The following is a 17,838-nucleotide window of genomic DNA, read 5'->3' as shown; positions in this document are numbered from 1 at the left end:
AATTCTTGCCCCCGTTATTTGTGATTGAATTGTGTCAGTTCGCTGCACAGTGATTTTAATCTGTGGGCAGAGGGAAAGGGTGGATGGGGGGGGGGGGGGGGTCCTCTGCCAGCTCCTCTCTGTTAATTGAAGTGATGTGCCAACGCTACAAGCCTCAAATCATAGTGACAGCCTGACAGGCAGGATGCACACCCACCCCTGCTGATGTGGTCACAGTGGAGCGATAGGCTATTTACATTGTCTGCCGGGGACATCCTGTATTTAGTCATTCTTGGCTCGTTTCAGGTCGTTGGGACTTTGTTTTGTTTACCGACGTGTGGTCATGTCAGCGGATGCATTTGTCATGGTCGCGGTTTGCCCCTAATTGATAAATACAGAGTTGGGGAGAAGTGCCGTGGGGTGGGGGCCTGAGCAAGTGAAGCGAGATGGCCTCCCCTTTATCGGGTGGAAACCACCCAACTTTGAGTAATTTGCTGCTTTCATAAATACTGGGGTTTGCCATGTGTGTGAGAAGGTATTTCTAGCATGGCTGTCAAACCCATGGCTACCATGTTTCCATTTTCAGAGGCTGTTCTTTTCTTTCTCCCCTCTCTCCTTTGCCTGCTCCCTTGGCTCTGCAATAGACCTATACAGTTGAAGTGGCGAAGTCATACATTTGTAATTCATCGTCTCCCCGTCTAGGGCCGTCTGTGTGGCAACGGTTGCGTTTCAAAAGGACCTCTTGCTGTGCATTAAAGCCTCTGCCCTGCTCCGCTGAGCGCGCTGCTTAAGTGTGTGATGGACCTGAAGCTGCGTGGCCGTGCTCTCTACTGGCTTGCCGTGGCCCCAGCCTCTCGTATTCTCTCTTTCTCTCTCTCTCTCTCTCTCTCTCTCTCTCTCTCTCTCTCTCTCTCTCGCTCTCTCACTCTTTCTTGCTGTCTCTCTCTGCTGGGGCTCTGTGTGTGTGTGTGTGTGTGTGTGTGTGTGTGTGGATGTGTGTGTGTGTGTGTGTGGCGGCCCTACAGAGAGTGTGCCTGCAGAGCTGTGGCTTAGGTGTGTCATTTCCAAGCGTGCTGTGCATGAGATGGAACCCTCTGAGCCTTGGAGCGGTTCTCTCTCTCTCTCTCTCTCTCTCTCTCTCTCTCTCTCTCTCTCTCTCTCTCTCTCTCTCTCTCTCTCGCTCTCGCTATCGGGGAAGGGCCTGGTTTCACTAAAGCTTTTAGGTGCGTGCCAAAAAATGTGCTTGGCATCAAGTGGTAATGGCTTGCTGGGTTGGGGTGCGTGGGTGTAGGGGGTGGGGGGGGTGACGTGGGGAAGGGTGCTGCGATTGATCAAGAGCCTTCAGAGTGTTTTGATTCTGGCTCGTTTGTGTGAAATTAAGATGTTAGTGCTGTGGCGCTCCATGGGAGGGTTTGGTGAGTTTTAATCTGCTGGAGGATCTGAGGAGGCAGTGAGGGAGATGTTTTTATTGGCTTTCAATTAAGCGTTTCAGAGTTACCCATCAGATGTTTAGCTCAGGCCTCAGTGATATGAGCCACTCTTTAGAACTGACACTGTATACGACTATACACCGAGATGGCTCCATTGGACAGAGGTCCTTATTGATCCAACGGGTGTCGGTTTTCCTCCAGAGTCCTTATCTGGCACAGTAAACGTTCTGTCCTCCCTGCTCACTCACTATTGTCAGTCTAAGTGGAAAAATACGAAACCGTCCTGTCGCTATGAGCAAGATGCAAGCGGATGCACTACAGCGACATTAAGTGGTTTTGAGGATTCACAGGCCCACCCTGTCTGTGAAGGCTTCATTCTCTTTATTCTGCATGCTCATCTTGTCTGGGCGACAGCTTGTGGAGACACACACACACACACACACACACACACACACACACACACACTGGAAGCACATGGTGTTGGGCCTTGACTTTTTTTTTTGTTGCTTTTTTTGTCTTAGTCATTACGGGAAACCCTGTCTCAGTTATAGGCCTGCGTTTGATTTGAAATCTCTGGGGTTGGCCCCGGCCTCTTGCAAGTATCAAATAGTCATTGAAGAGTAATTGCATGCACGTCATAAGGGCCACTGCCTCTACACATTAACTCAGTCAAGAGATCCGGCTTTTAGCTTCCCCGGGAGATGAAAGTGCTTAGAAATCGGAGAGATATTGGCTGATCTCAGCTTTGGGACAAATGAAAACAGCCACATGGATAGTCACTCAATATTGTAAAGACGGGTAGATAGATAGATACTTTATTGATCCCCAGGGGAAATTCAAGGTCTCAGTAGCATACAGACAATACACATACACAGGGTTTCATCAAATGCCTCAGTGCTGTTTTAAGAAATGGAGCATTCCATTTGCAAACGGGCCTGTCTTTGAGAGCAGTCTGTGAGGCGTGACACGCTCAGAAATGGATCTGTTCTTGTCACAGAACGGGCGACAAAGGGACAATGACAGAGTTGTTCTCTCATGCTCTCATTGTTGGGCTCTTCTTTTCCCTCTCTGTCTCTCCTTTGCTCTCTTTTTTCCGCTCAATCTGAATGCTGAGGAAGATGTCACCCACATTTCTTTGACAGCCTCCACCATCCACACACACCCCCTCCACACACACACACACACACACTCACACACACACACACACTCCCACACTCCTCCCGCTCCTGACACCCAAATCTTCTCCGTTATGGGAAATTGCTCACAAAATGGTCCCAAGAAAGTAGTCGCCATCGTCGCCGCACAATGTCGACTTCCCCAAATAGACCGTCTCTGCTTGCGCGCGCGAGATTGTGGGAGGCTAATTTGGCTGAACAAAGCAAATGAGTGATAGTTGATTTCCTGTCTCCTCATGCTTATGATGATATTAGCAGTGCAGTCGAATGCTGCGGATGACTAATGATATTTCCCAACCTCCCATGGGAGGGGCAGCTTTTAGACTGGGGAGTGCTTCTGATGGATTGGCGCGCAGCAGTCGGCTCATTACCCATGGTTCTCTTGCGTCACACACACACGCACATACACATACACACACACACACACACATACACACACATGCGCGCACACACACACAGGTTGGTTACCTATCCGGCACGTGTGGAGCAATCATCCAGAACAGTCAGGGCTGTTTTGCCTGATCCAGCTGTGTTCTAGACCTGTGAAAAATGTGTGCTCCACTTCAAACGAGGCCACGCATACACGTCAGACACGTCCAAGCTGTGCAGGCCCTTGGGAGGGTTTCTGACCTGAGCGCTCCATGACCATGTATTGCCTGGGGGTGGGCTGAGGTAGAAATATGCCCCCCCCCCCCACCCCCACCCCCGACCCCCATGGCAGGATAGAGGACTTAACAGATATGAGGCCTAGAATCTTCACAGAGTTCCAAGCCGCACAACATTACCGCGAGGCCTAAGGCTAGGCTGCTGTGTTGCACTGTGTAAGCGTTATCTTATCGGCAAGGAACAAAGTGCTCGGAGATTTTCCTGTGTGATGTTATCTGCAGCGAGTGTTGCTTTTATTTAGCGAATCTCTTTATGTATTCGGCTTGAGGAACGCGGCTCTGTCAAGGTGCCATTTATAAAACACCATTATTATTAAATCAAATATTTTTCTGGCGTGTATTTTCTTTTTTTTTTTCATTATTTCACTGTGTGTTTTTATTGCAGTCATTTATCAGAAAGGTACGAAGCGGGGAGATGGAGGAGAGATGACAGTTAGTTATTCTAAGATGCATTCTGAAAAGCGTTCAAACTAGTTTAGACAAAAAAAGGGGGAAGAAAGCCAGGAAAGTCATCTCGGGAATGCTTGTGAAACAGCCTGCATTATAATCAAAAGGAATTTTAAGCATCAAAAGCCCATTGAGAAAAAAAAAAATTATATTTCCCTTTCTTTGCCATGCGTCAGTGTTGATCAATCATGTCAAAGTGGTACACAAGTGGCAATTGTGGCGTGTCTGACTTTCAAAAAGTCATTTCATTTTATTGTTCCTGACATGCCGCAATAAGCCAAAAAAGCCGAGGAGAGAACAAACCCTCAAGCCTCCCAGAAAGACTTCCAAGTGACCTCATACTGTCTCAGCCTGAAATCACTGAAAATTTAATAATCCCATTATTTGTTGAAAACACAACTTTATTGATGTCATGTAATATTAAAATCTAAAGAGATACTGTCATGGGATGTGGCAAGCGGGAGATGTATCTGCATATCAGAGTGTGTTTAACGCTCATTCTGACACACACTCTGACAGCCTCGCAGGCACGTTGCTTGCGCTCAGCTTCACTGCTTCACTTTTTTTTTTTTATCATTAAGATGCTCGGAAATCAGGCCTTGTTCAACACTGCCGACAATTACCACAATGCTAATACAGCTCTTCCTCCTTCTCACAACATCCTCCGTGTCTTCTGCTGTGTGTGTGTGTGTGTGTGTGTGTGTGTGTGTGTGTGTGTGTGTGTGTGTGTGTGTGTGTCTAATTACATCTGCCACAGTTTGCATACGCCAACCCACCCACCCATAGCCCCCCGCGTCTTGTTTCCGAGCTTTGTCGTTGCCACAGTGGCATCCAGCAACAGTGCTTCAGACTGCTGTGTAACCACAAGTGGCGGGCACATCTGTTAGGAGAGAGACTTCTCAGCTCTCCTCTCCCTCTGCCTGGGGGCGAGGCTCCGCCATCCTGGACCTTGGCCTGCTTTTAGGCCACATTCCATGTCCGAGCGTCCATTAATTATGTTTCTAAACACAAGTTTTCTCTTTTGGGAACTATGCGCACCCCTTTCTCTAAACCCACCACCCACCCCCCCCCCCCATGTTGCTTCAGAAACGCAAAAGGCCCAGTGGAGCTCAACACACAGAAGCCACCAACAGATAGCTATCTGTTTTATAACCTGTGGTTACTGTCAGGGGGGAGGCTGTAGGGCATGATTAGCAGGTAATGACACGCAGGGCAAAATACAGTCTTCACAGTTGTTAAAAGTCTTGATTGTCAGTTAGGAGAGAGAGCAAGGGGTGAGGCTCTGCCTTCTTTTTCTGTTTTTTTTTTTTACTCACTTCATAGTAGGATGAGCTCTGTAATTGCCCCGCGCCACGTAGCAGACCCCCGTCTCGAGACCTCACATCGAAACATGGGTATACATGATACATCACATGAAACATCGGGCAGCCGTGGCCTACTGGTTAGCACTCTGGACTTGTAACCGGAGGGTTGCCGGTTCGAGCCCCGACCAGTGGGCCACAGCTGAAGTGCCCTTGAGCAAGGCACCTAACCCCTCACTGCTCCCCGAGCGCCGTTGTAGCAGGCAGCTCACTGCGCCGGGATTAGTGTGTGCTTCACCTCACCTGTGTGCTGTGTTTCACTAATTCACGGATTGGGTTAAATGCAGAGACCAAATTTCCCTCATGGGATCAAAAGAGTATATATACCATACCATACTATACTATATAGCTGGAGAACGGCAGCAGTGGAGGGAAGGGGCGGGGCGAGACGCAAACAGACAGAACGGTTCTATAACTCTGTCAAGCGTCGTCGACTCGTCGGTACTGAGACCCATGGAGTCCAAAGCGAGGCTTTGAAGACATCTGTTCAGCAGCTTAGCCCCTCAACACGAGCAACCCACCCCATACCCCCCCCCCCCCCCCCAACACCCCTGCCCCTCTCCCTCCAGATCTTCACCATGGCCTTGGACCATGTCATTTGACTTGGATTTGCTCACTCGCCTTTCAGCTGCCTTTCTTTTCTTTTGTAGCCCTTGTGCTCGGTGCGGTTGCTTTGTCGACGCAGTCAACACAAACAATACCCACGGCCTTGGCGAGTGCACGTTTTTTTTTTGAATCTCAGGTCTCAACAGCACCACGGAGTGTCATAACTCCCTCGCTGCGTTCCTCCTCTTTGTCCTCTCCCTGTGACCCCCTGCTGCTTTTGTTTACCCATTAATACAGCACACCATCAATGCAGCTTTTGTTTCATAGTCGACGTAAGCCAGAATTATATTGCACACTCATTTGTTTGTGTGTGTGTGTGTATAGAAGAACATGGGAGAAAGAGAGAGAGAGAGAGAGAGAGAGAGAGAGAGAGAAACAGAGAGCGAACGCGGGTGCAGAGAAGAAACAGTGAGAGGCCTTGTGCTTTTCCTCGTCTCTTATCTGCTCGCTGATTATTAATGTAAATTATTTGTGGTGAAATGAAAGGATAAAAAGAAGAGAATAACATATGGCCCTTTCAATGACTTACAGGCGGATTAGCGGTTGGCAAAGCACAGACAAAATTACTATTCTGACTGCAGCCGCACAAGGTTTTCCCTCAACTATTTTAATGGACTTTCCCCCCCCTCCCCCACGCTTCCAAAAGAGAGATATAATATAAGCAGTTTATCCACTGCATGGCACTAGTTTGAGGAAAACAGCTTGCGGAACATGTGAATGTGTTCACTCAGAACTGTTTCTCGTTGGCCATCCAATTTCCACAAGTGAGAAAACATGACATCCTGTTTGTTTTACAAGGTCTGCAAACATGAGCTTTGGAAGAAAATCTGTGGGCCACAACAAGGGTTTGATGGTCTCCGACTCTTGCTAAATCAGAGCTCCCACAATAGCTCATCCCAGACATCCCATTCTCTGGATCACCGACTGACAGTAACTGTGGTAGTTTCAAAGAGTTTGATTTCAAAAGAAAAAAAAGCACACACACACACACACTCACACACACACACACAAAAAACAGACTACATGAAAGGGCCCATGTCTATTTTGAGGCCTTTTGTTGGCACTGCCACTTAGTTGAACAAGGTTGAGGCCCTGGAATCACGCATCAAGGGGTCTGTATGGAAAAATACACTGCCTGGGTCTGCTTTTCTTCCTCTGAATCAAACCTAAAGGTCACTTTTTTTCTTTTAAGGACATCTCTCACATCAAGGCCATTGCATAACCTGGCTGTAATGGTGCCATCACATCCTCCATGTGGGAAGTATGAATTAGAGAAAGTGAGAGAGAGAGAGAGAAAGAGCGAGAGAAGGAGAGAGAGAGAGCAAAGGAGAGTGAGGGAAAAAGCTACTTGAGTGGCAGAGTTGAGGCGAGTGTTATGTGTGTGAGTCATCGCGTCGGCTAGCTGTAGCTTCTTCTGAATGAGGTTTATTTCCGTTGGACAGGGAGGGGACGGGGGTACAGTTGGGAGGTGTGTGTATGTGTGTGTCAGGGTTTCCGTTGTCCGGTAATTACCGGACATTGGCCGGAGAAAAAAATGAAATGTCCGAAAAAAATTAAATCTCTCCGGTCTAACTGTCCGATTGAAATTGGCTAATAATCCCGTCCCCCTAACGCAATCTGAATTTGAGAATAAGCCTTAAAATGTAAGCCTATATTAAAGCAATACGTCCTCTGGCTATGATTTTAAATGTACCGTTTGAAAGCTATTAAACAACACGCATAGCCTATGCTGCATTTCAAATAGGAAGCGCACGCTTAAAACGTCCATGTTAAACAACGAACAAATGAGTGAGGCGGTTCAAACATGGCCAGGCCCAGGCAGACTAGCCTTAAACGTTTTTTCAGAGGCCACTCAGGCCAGACGCGATGGATGATGATAAATTGGTAACGTCTGAAGCCTCATATGTCCGGTCAACTCCATCACCAGATAAAAAGCAGAAGTGTCGGCTCCTCGACGAGGAGATTTCTGGTCCGCGGATCATTTCCGGCACAATTAAACGGTATCATTGAACCGCGGACCGAAAGAAAAATAAACTAAACATTTCCCAGAATAGGAAACATTTCTTAATGTATTGTTATCAAATAAAGAGACATAGCCTTAGGCGGTAGTGGTGTGAGCGCTCATTCTTGTGTGTGCGCATCTGTGCAAGTTAAACAGTGGAACCACTGGAGATAACGTGGGTAGCAGCAACAAACAACGTAGCCTTTTTAAAACAATGAATGAACGAAGCGGACTCTTGCTGTCCATGAAAACATACATAGCCTACTGGCTAGATCTTGTTAGGCATGTTTACGTAAGTTAGGCTAATGAACATGTTGCATTCTATTCAGCCTGATTATGTCATTTTTAAGCTACATAGCCTGTCTCCAGTTTTCCTCAACTTGACTAATTAAAAAGCGATAATAGGATATTTGACCGGCATGTCATCAAAATGTCCATAAAACGAAAACATTTTTTTCAAGCGGAAACTCTGGTGTGTGTGTGTGTGTGTGTGTGTGTGTGTTTGTAAGAGGGTAGCCAGACTCTTCGCAGTGTCTTCATTTCCCTGGGGACCCTCATAGGAGAGGACGGAAGAGCTAATAGGCCTACATTAGTGTGATCAATGAGAATGAGCAGCGCCGTCTGACACACCACCGCGCCACCGACATGACATGATGCTCATTGATATGCTCTCTCTTTAGCCAGGACGTTTTTGTACTTGTCTCGCCCCCCCCTTCCTTGGCTGCTAAAGGCTCGTCTCTCCCTTCCCTCTCAGTGGATCAGTCTCCGGGGGCCTCTCTAAAGCTCTTTTATGCTAATATGTTCTGTAAAAAAGCTGCTTTGTGTCCCATATGCTCTGTCAACAGGGCTGGCGTTTTATGTTTGTTGAATGTGCTCTTTAAATACTCTTTAAATGTGCTGGGCTTGCTGTGGCTGGACTTTGCATGGTGAGCTGCTGAGGTCGACTGCGTTCCAAGATTAGCTTCGCCTACCGTGTCTTGTGGCCAGGGAGGGGGCTGGACGCAGTACGTGAGCAAATGTTTGCACAGTGTATGTTAAAAGTCAACACAAAATGTACAGTAGTTGTGTCAGAGGTTGGCCCTCAGCCCAGAACCGAGGCGAATGCCACAACACAATCGAGGGGGTTTATGGGAATTTCATGGTCTGTCATAAAAAATATTATTACTGTAGGCAGTTATGGGAAGATTGCAAAATGGTGATGCAATCACAAGGTTCTGTCCACGGAAATTCCACCAGAATGAAAAAAATGAGTCATTGCAATGTGTCAGTGGTATTGTGTGTGTGTGTGTGTGTGTGTGATTGGGGGGTTGAGGGGTGGTTAGTGTTTGAGTGATGGGTTGACGCAACTACCACAATGGATGCGTAATGGCCCAGACTCGCTGAACACACCTTGTAATGTTGTTTACATGACTTGTGAAATTCACGGTCTGCTCCGTGCAGTGACGGCGTGCCCCAGTGAGCCTGTTTGCCGTCTGGATTTCTAATCAATTCCAATCGCTCCCCTCGTGTCCCCGTCCCTCCCATCCCCATCTCCTCTCCTCTCCTCTCTGTCCTCGATTTTTTTTTCCCTCTCTTTCCTTTGCTCTTGGGTCCTCCATCTTGTCTGAACTGAAGAGCTGGGACCGTCCGTTCCCATGGTTCCCTACCTATCCTTTCAGCTGCGGAGTGTTACGGAAAGAACTGGAAATTATGAAGGTCTCTAAAAAAAAAAGAAAAAAACTCACAGCTGCCAAGATGGCGTAAATTTGTTTTTCTTTTTGGTTCGCTGTCGTTTTTTCCCCCCTCTTTTGCTCCTTCAGACTTGTTTTCCTCCCATAAAGCATTTCAGACTGTTTCAATAAATGTTTAACAAGGTTGATTCCAGCGCTGCGCTCCAAAATGTGTTCCCCTGCGCATCCTGCCACTCTGAGGTCAGTTCTCCGTGCTCGGGTCATGACCACGTTTGCCGTTACGCTGGTCTTGCTGTAAAAAACTTGCTGGCTCGGAAAACAACCAAGTGGTTTAAGAGTTTAACACCATGCTCTGTGGGCTCGGAGTTATATTTAGATAGGGTCAGTGGATGTCTTGAGATTATCAAACATTACTGGTGTAGCCTCCTCGTGTTTATACGGCCTTGTTGTTGTGCATTGAACATATTTAACCTTTGACCTCTATTACAGCACATTAATTAAGGATTAGGCGTCACGCTTGTCGGGGAAATCAACGCCTTTGTGCAGGAGTTTGCAAACTTGTCAAGCTCACACACGTCGTTGTGTAACACGCTAACTGGAGTCGTCCTCTCCACGGCTCCCTGCCCGACTTAACAACAAGGCTGCTCCTCCGCTAGACCAATTAACACCTATCATGGATTACATGTTTGCGGCTTTGCAGCTGATTGCTGTTTACCAGGCCGCACACAATCCCCGCCACAGCAACAATTGGGGGCACGACCCGATGCCAGCGGGCATCCCCCCCCCATCTGCCTCGTAGTCGTCAGCGCCACCCCCACCACCAGGCTCTGGTGAGGGGAGTAGGCTCCTGGGATGCCAGCATGCTCTCCTGCTGTGATGGCGTTCTGCGCGGTGGGCCAGGCCTCACTCTCTCCACTGCTATTTCCGGAGCGCTGACTGTCTGTCTGTCTGCCTTATCAAGCGCTTCACCCACCCCACCCACCAATTTAGCGTGCTTTATGGCAGGACTCTGACCACAGTTTACTTGGAGGCTTCTCCCACTAAGCCTGACACATCAGCTGCTGTATTAAGCGTAAGAATGGAAATGATAGACTGGGCCAGAGGAAGATGGTTGTCAGTTTATTACTGTGTCATGTGTTAGCGCACGGCCTGCCTTGGTTCCGTCTTCTGAGGGGATGACTGCTTTCTCTGTCCCTGTCTCTGCAGCAGGCGGACTGCTGCTCAGGTGTGGTTGGTTCCTCCTGACCGGCAGGGGAGTGAGAAGTCTGCTCTGTCCACTCTGGCTATTCTTCACAGACTTTCTGACGACATTTGGCTTTTGTTTTCTGTACAAATCTGCGCTGCACTTTTGTTTTGTCTTCCAGTCCACTGACGTTCTTTACCTTTCTTCCTTAATCACTCTTTAGTAAATTTGAATACTATTTACACTCTTCCTGTGGCTTTACACTTAATGTTGCCATGCTGTGGTGCGTGTGTGTGTGTGTGTGTGTGTGTGTGTGTGTGTGTGTGTGTGTGTGTCACATAACAAAATTAATGGTGGTGGTTTACTTCTAAACTTTAGCCCTAGATCCCCTGCTCTGTATTTTGTCAGTGGATATTACAGGCCGACAGAATTCAGAGGGGATCACTTCTAAGACTTCTTAAAGTGCATAGTCATGCGCTGAATAACCAAAATCAAGTGGATAAATACAGTTGCCTCCACATAAACCCTGAGGATTTGGGGCGTCTAGGACTTAAGAAATACTGCTTTTGCAATTAAGCACGTCTAAAATGGGTAAACAACTTCAGACACAAGTCGGCTCTTGCCAATAGCCCGCCACCAACAGTTAAGGCAGATTCTGGCAGTATAATTACTCTAATTGTTCCTGCAATAAATTTCCTATCCAGACATGAAAGTATTTGGCGAGCGTATTTAATTACACACGCGCTGCGGCTCAAAAAAGCATGTACTGGTGGAGACACGCTCTTTATAGAGTGTCGCTCAGAATGCGATTCTTACAGGGATCCGTAGACACCCTGACTAAGTAATGGTGTCTCAGTTTGGTCCGAGTCAGACAACGGGCTCAGGGCAAAATGCAAGTGACAAAGCGACCTCAGGAAAAGTATTCTTAGGTATTTTTTGACACTGTTGCTTACATTTCAATTATTAAAGGAGCTCTTCCTTACTTTTTTATCTTTCAAGTAAGAGTGAGGAGATGCCACAGGGCAGAATATCAAGTGAAATTTTCAATTCTCTTCAATCTCAACACCTTGTAAACTTGGCCGCCATTAAGAGACACTGAGTCATCCTAGCCTCTCCACGCGAGCAGATAAGATTCACAAGGAGAGATTACACAGGACTCGGGCCGCTCCACTGACATAAAATAGGACATCTTTTGTTCACTTACCTCACAGGGTGGTGGCCAAGACCAGGGAGGTAATTACCACCCCCCCCCCATTATAGCTCCCATGGAAGTAAGGAAAAAGGTGTGTGTGTGTGTGTGTGTGTGAGGCGGGGTAGTGGGTGAGCAGTGATTCAGTGATTGTTTTACACTGAAGGCCAGACAGCTCCTGCTCTCCGTCAGACACCAGAGTGGGCGGAGAGCAAGATGGAGATTATTGAGGCCGAGGATCAGAAATTGGATCTGTCGGCCCTCCGGCCCCTCCCCGCCGCCGCTCCACCTCCGGTCGGCATGAGGTGAGACAGAGGAGCCTCTGTCTGGGAAGCGGCTCTCAGCTGTCGGCTATTGTCTGAATCGTGACTCACTTAGCTCCGGGCCATCGAAGTTCGGGAGGGAAATCCGTGGAAAATAGAGAGGATGGGTACTGTGTGTGTGTGTGTGTGTGTGTGTGTGTGTGAGTGTGTGTGTGTGTGTGGGAGGGGGGGGCACACACAATCTCGTGGCCAGGCTTACAGGAGCGGATCGAAAGTCCCTCCTAAGGATGGAAAGGCGTGGGGAGGGAGCAGTTAGAGGGTGGACAGACAGACACGTGAACAGCCAGGGGAAAACTGCCCCAACATGCCATTCAGTGTGTGCCAAGCGTGCGTCAACACAGAGTGTAGAAATTGCATAAATTCTATATCCTGGGGCTTAGCATACTGAAGGTGCACAATACACACGGCAGATTATCTGCAACAAAGGGCCAGCAGGAATTGTTGGATTTGTTAGGTTCAGGGAGTTGCCCCCCGTAGTCCTAGACTGTCCAGTGTCTACACTCTAAAACACTCTGGTCATAAACAGTCCTGGCTTTGAAAACATATTGAGCCATAATCTATTCCAACCAATTAACACTTTGCAGGAACATTGTGGGGAAGGAGTGTAATTTGATTGGTCAAAAAACTTTCTCTAGAATTAGTAAGTAAGACTTGGCTAAGACTCTTCACATAGCTTGCGAGTTGCAAGCAAGATTTAGCTTGCAGATTTATTTAGTGATATTCACTCTTAGCTAGATGTTGAGAGTACAACGCATAAGGTGGTAGGTGGTTCGACATCTTCTGCTTCCCACCTCCCCCTTCCTACCTTATCACAATCCTAAATATGGGCCTCAGCACGGGCTGGGACACAAATCAGCACTGTGGTTTAGGCCCTAACCCTTCTTAATGGTAGTAATGCATTATTATCCATTCACCCGACACTGACGTGTGAGATATCAAATGCATTATTATCCATTCACCCGACACTGACGTGTGAGATATCAAATCATGTCAGGATCAAGATATCAAAAGCGTGATAATTGCACAGATGTTTCTCAACAGGTCACAATAAAAAGCCACTTTCAAATGTGAGGTTTCATCACACAACACAATGCCACTGATGTCACAGTTTTTGAGGATGTGTACAACTGCCATGCCAACTGCAGGATTATCCACCAGACAAAACCTTATGTGTGCATAGAACAAATCTTAGATCTTATACTTCGAGTTGTGACACGCGAAAAAAAAAAACATGTTGCATTTATATTTTTGTTCACTATAAAACAAACTGGGCAGTGCTACACATGCAAAAGCAATAATATTTGTGTCATTTGTTAAAGAATTGAACCGCATCAGCCTGTTTACTGAGTAGAGTCTAAAGTCTTTCTCCGAAGCGAGCCAAATCCTTGTTTGTGAACCCTTCCCTGTCCACAAATCAAATGTGAAGAATCAGCGTGAACAGAAAGTCCAAGAGTGGTGGAGGTCTTTAGGCAGATGTATTCGCTGCAGTCTTGTGTCCTCCCGGGCCTGTGTGTGGATGTCATATGTAAAGTGGATTCCCAGTCTGGAGCGCACTTCAATGACACCGCTTCCCAGCCAGAGAGGAAATGCCTCGTGCTCACCAGGGTCTACTGTGCTGAGGGCTTTCTGCATAAGCTCTGTTGTCAGATGTGCATTCTGTGCTTTCGTGAGCTCAAGTGAAAGCGTGTGTGTAGTAGACAGTACATGTCTGCATATCGTTGCCTTTATTGATTAAGGTTATTGGTCCTCTTTTTTTTATATGTTTAATTTGATATTTGTTATATTAAAATATTTCTGTGAAAAATGTAACCACAAACAAACCTCTCTTGATTTGGCAGCGATGCTGTTGAAGTGCTGTCTGCTGTGCGGAGATTGTAGATGTGGGTTAAGGGTTGCCTGTGTTCCACTGAGCCATTATGATGTCATTGAGGAAAATACAGACCAAATTGTGGAACATTTCGGTTAGTTAGCTAACTAATGGATAAGACATCTTGCCTTCTTCCTAATGAAACTATTGTCATTTTCCAGAGCCATAGTTATATGAGAGGTTTTTTTTTTAGTGTTGCACCGAATCAGATGCAAACGGCTATCTAGTCTTTTCAGTGTGCAAAACTAGCCCTTTGTTCTCCTCTAAATCCACTGTAATGCCTTGTGACACGATAAGATTGTGAGGTCAATCTTTTAAATGAAGGCAGCCAGAATAAGAATCCACAATGAGGTCCTAAAAGAATACACAATGTCGAGTGTTGGTCATAAAATATGCAGCACATCCCAGGGAGAGCGCATTATCTTTTCATTTGCCTTTTGTTTGGAGACAAAACGCAACAGCGGCATGAGCTGCTGTACAGAGTGAAAGGGCTTCAGGGGGCTCTGACTTCTTTGGCTTAGTGATTGGTTCACGCCATCCTTCCATCCATTTCATCTTTCAACCAATTCATCACCCGATGCGAGCCCATCCCAGGCACAGCACTCCACTGTCCTCTCCTCTCTCTCTCTCTCTCTCTCTCTCTCTCTCTCTCTCTCTCTCTCTCTCTCTCTCTCTCTCTCTCTCTCTCTCTCTCTCTCTCTCTCTCTTTGCTTGCCGTGTCTTCTCTGCCAAATGTGGCACTTAACTCCATCCTTCTCTTTCCCTCTCTCTATCTCTCTTCCTCTTTACTCTGTTCTCCTCTTCACTCACCCATGGATCTCCCCTGTGTGTGTGTGTGTGTGTGTGTGTGTGTGTGTGTGTGTGTGTGTGTGTGCGTGTGTGTGCGCGCATCGGGGGGGTTGGCTGGGTTCTTAGCCTCGAGGGATGGAAGTATGTTTGACCGACCCAGTCTCTCATCCTCATAGGAGGATTCATTACCCACCCCCCCCCCCCACCCCCCCGGCAGCCCAGCGCAGCCTCAGATCTTGTCCATTACAGCCGTGGCGAGAGTTGCTTCGGAATATGAAGGGACGGACAGCCACTGCCCCTGGCATCTCTGTCATTCTGACTGTGTCATCATTAACCCGCTGCGATCTAACGGCGCGTTCGGGGACCGGCGGTGGCGGCGGCGATGCCGGCGCAGTGGTGCGGCAATCCAAGGGTGGGGCCGGGCACTTAGCGGCACTCCGGAGGACGTCCAGGACGACGGCGGAACGTCAACTGAATTATGCGCAGGTTATCCCATTACGTTTCTGCGACAGAGAGAGACAGTTAAGCCCAAGAGTAAGACAGAGAAAGAGAGAGAGAGAAAGAGAGGGAGAGAGGGAATATCCATTTGGGGAAGTGATCCAGTGAGTTTCCATGAATGTCAAGGTGACTAAATGCTCTTGCTGCCTTCTGCAGGGAGAGGTGAGGCTTCCTCTGCCGCACACTCACTGGGCCCCATCCCCCCACGCCTCTCGCACGCTTGGCCTCTCGCACGCTTGGCCTCTCCCATGTTCATTGATCTGAGAATATCCTCGGCCTGGTACGGAATGTATAAGTAAAATTAAAGTGGGTGAGGGTGTGTGTGTGTGTGTGTGTGTGTGGGGGGGGGGGGGGGTGAATTGGTATGTTAGTGTGGGCCTTAGTCGAGACTGGCAGCCTCATCCATTTCGGCTCGCACTTCCACAGGAAAGAGGCTGCGGAACACAACATTGCTTTCCCTAATGTGATTAAGGATGCAGTGAGCTCGACTCAGAAGCTGGGCTGTAGTGACAGAGGGAGGAGGTGGGGGGGGGGGGGGGGGGGGGGGGACTGTGCGTTTGTGCTCGCTTGTAAACTTTATAGTTTGCCACAACACAACTAAATGATGTCGTGCACGCCTGTTAGAGGTTCATGCGAATAAGAATAGATTATGGTCGCACATATTTCTCCCCCTTAGGTGAAGTAAAAGTGCTTTAGCTCCACGCTTGCTCACACACACACACACAGACACACGCATAGGTGCAGACACATGCACACACACATCCATGTCCATCAGAGTGAGATGGAATGTCAAACATTCCTGGTAATGCCCCCTCAGAGATCTGTTTGGCTCAAACGGAGGGATATAAATTATGTAAAGGCCCCCGCACTCACAATGATCCGTCACATCCTGTACTTCAGCCTCGGCGCACACATTACAGTAAGACTCTTGTGTTGTTTCCCTGACACAAGATAAAGCCTTTTGCTTTGCTGGAACCAACACCCCCACACCCCCACCTCCCCCCAAAGAAAAAAGGATTTCCCCCAGAGTTATTTCCCTGCTGGAACACAAAGGATGACACCACGGCTGGGCATTAGCTTGAACAGAAGTGTCCCCATATGTTTGCCTGCTAACAGATAACGGCCCCGGCTGTGGCTGTTTTGCAGCGGCGCTAGCGCCTCTCGGCACGCGCGTGCTCCGCTGCTGTCTTCACACAGGAAGATAAAAGGGCGGCTTCTGCTGCTGCTAGAGTGCTGCTGCGCTACGTTAGCGCTAACACGCTAGCGTGAGGAGGGGCTGGAGGAGTGAGGGGGGGCCCTCCTGTGCAGCTTGTCCCCCCACTGGTAGATAAATGCTGTTATTGGGCCCGCGGGGAGGCAGGAGCTGGGGGTAAGAGACTATTACGTTTTGCTGGACGTGCGCAGAGAGCTCATTTCAAAATGGAGGATTCTGCCCGGATAATCAGCGCCAATTGCTGCATGAGCTAAGCAATTGGCTCGTATTCCCCTTCTGTGAGCTGTAGGTCATCATCGTTTATTTCTCTAACTGCGGGGAGTGGTACAACTGTGCTTTCAAGACTGACCACATTCCCAGCAGTATGTTTTGTTTTTAATGAGTGTAATTGTTTTGTCAAGGAACATGGGAAATAAGCAGCTCATGATGTTTGCAAAGCTCAGGCCTCAGCACTCCTAGTCAATTGACCATTAATCAGCTGACCCATGCTGGTGAACAAACATCTAGGGGTGCGTTTCCCAAAACCATAGTTGCTAACCTGTTAGCAACTTAGTTAATTGGCAATGGGAAATTGCATTGCAATGAACAAAGTTGCTAACTTAGTTGCTAAAAGTTGCTAACAACTTAGTTAGCAACTATGGTTTTGGGAAACGCGCCCCAGGGTTCCTTTGATGGCTTTGAAGGAGCAGTTCAACTCTGATGAAGACTTTCCCTTTCGGGTGTAGGTGGAATGGCGACCAAGGGGGAGGAGAATATGGAACTGTGCGATTAGCCCGTGATTATTCCAGAACCTACGCTCCATAGATCCCTGTGCTGATAAATTGATATCAGCTCTCAAGTCACATCAAAGTGACCCACTTCAAAGGGAAATGGCTTCTGTGTTTGTTTATGTTCCATACCTTAGTCTTCAGCTATTTATGGCATAAATAATATTCATGGTGTTGTACTGCGTGTGTGTGTGTCTGTGTGTCTGTTTGTCTGTCTGCCTGCCTGTGTCTGTGTGTATGTTAGGCAAACAGTCAGAGGAGTTAAACACACACAGACACACATGCCCTTTCTCCCTCTTTCACTCTCTCGCTCTCTCTCTCTCTCTCACACACACACACACACACACACACACACACACACAGACACAGACACACACTAACCTAGAGGTGACATTCATCCTTTACTCAATAGAAAAGGACACTTTTGACCAAGAGTGCATTGTTTGACTAGTATAGAGGTGGGGAAAAAATCAATGAACTCAAGCCATCACCCCTGGGGGTCAATTCTCATTATGGATGATAATGGCAGCAGTTTTCCCTTTGTCCTGCAGTGCAATCACACTGATGAAGTGGTCAATTCCAATTACATGGAAGCGATTGGGATCTCCGCTACCGCATAAACAGCATGCCGAACGTATGCATCATGAACACTGACATCCATCATGTCCCGACAG

The 17,838-nt window shown here is 47.8% G+C and overlaps 1 protein-coding gene across 1 annotated transcript in view; it reads left to right on the top strand.

Annotated features, from left to right (window-relative positions):
- The window catches only part of fam20cb (FAM20C golgi associated secretory pathway kinase b), a 43,619-nt gene that overhangs the window by 3,144 nt on the left and 22,637 nt on the right, over positions 1–17,838 (top strand). The window lies entirely within an intron of this gene.

Source organism: Alosa sapidissima, chromosome 24, assembly GCF_018492685.1.
Source record: "Alosa sapidissima isolate fAloSap1 chromosome 24, fAloSap1.pri, whole genome shotgun sequence".
In the NCBI taxonomy this organism is placed as follows: Eukaryota; Metazoa; Chordata; class Actinopteri; order Clupeiformes; family Clupeidae; genus Alosa; species Alosa sapidissima.
This window is presented reverse-complemented; position numbering and strand designations above follow the sequence as displayed.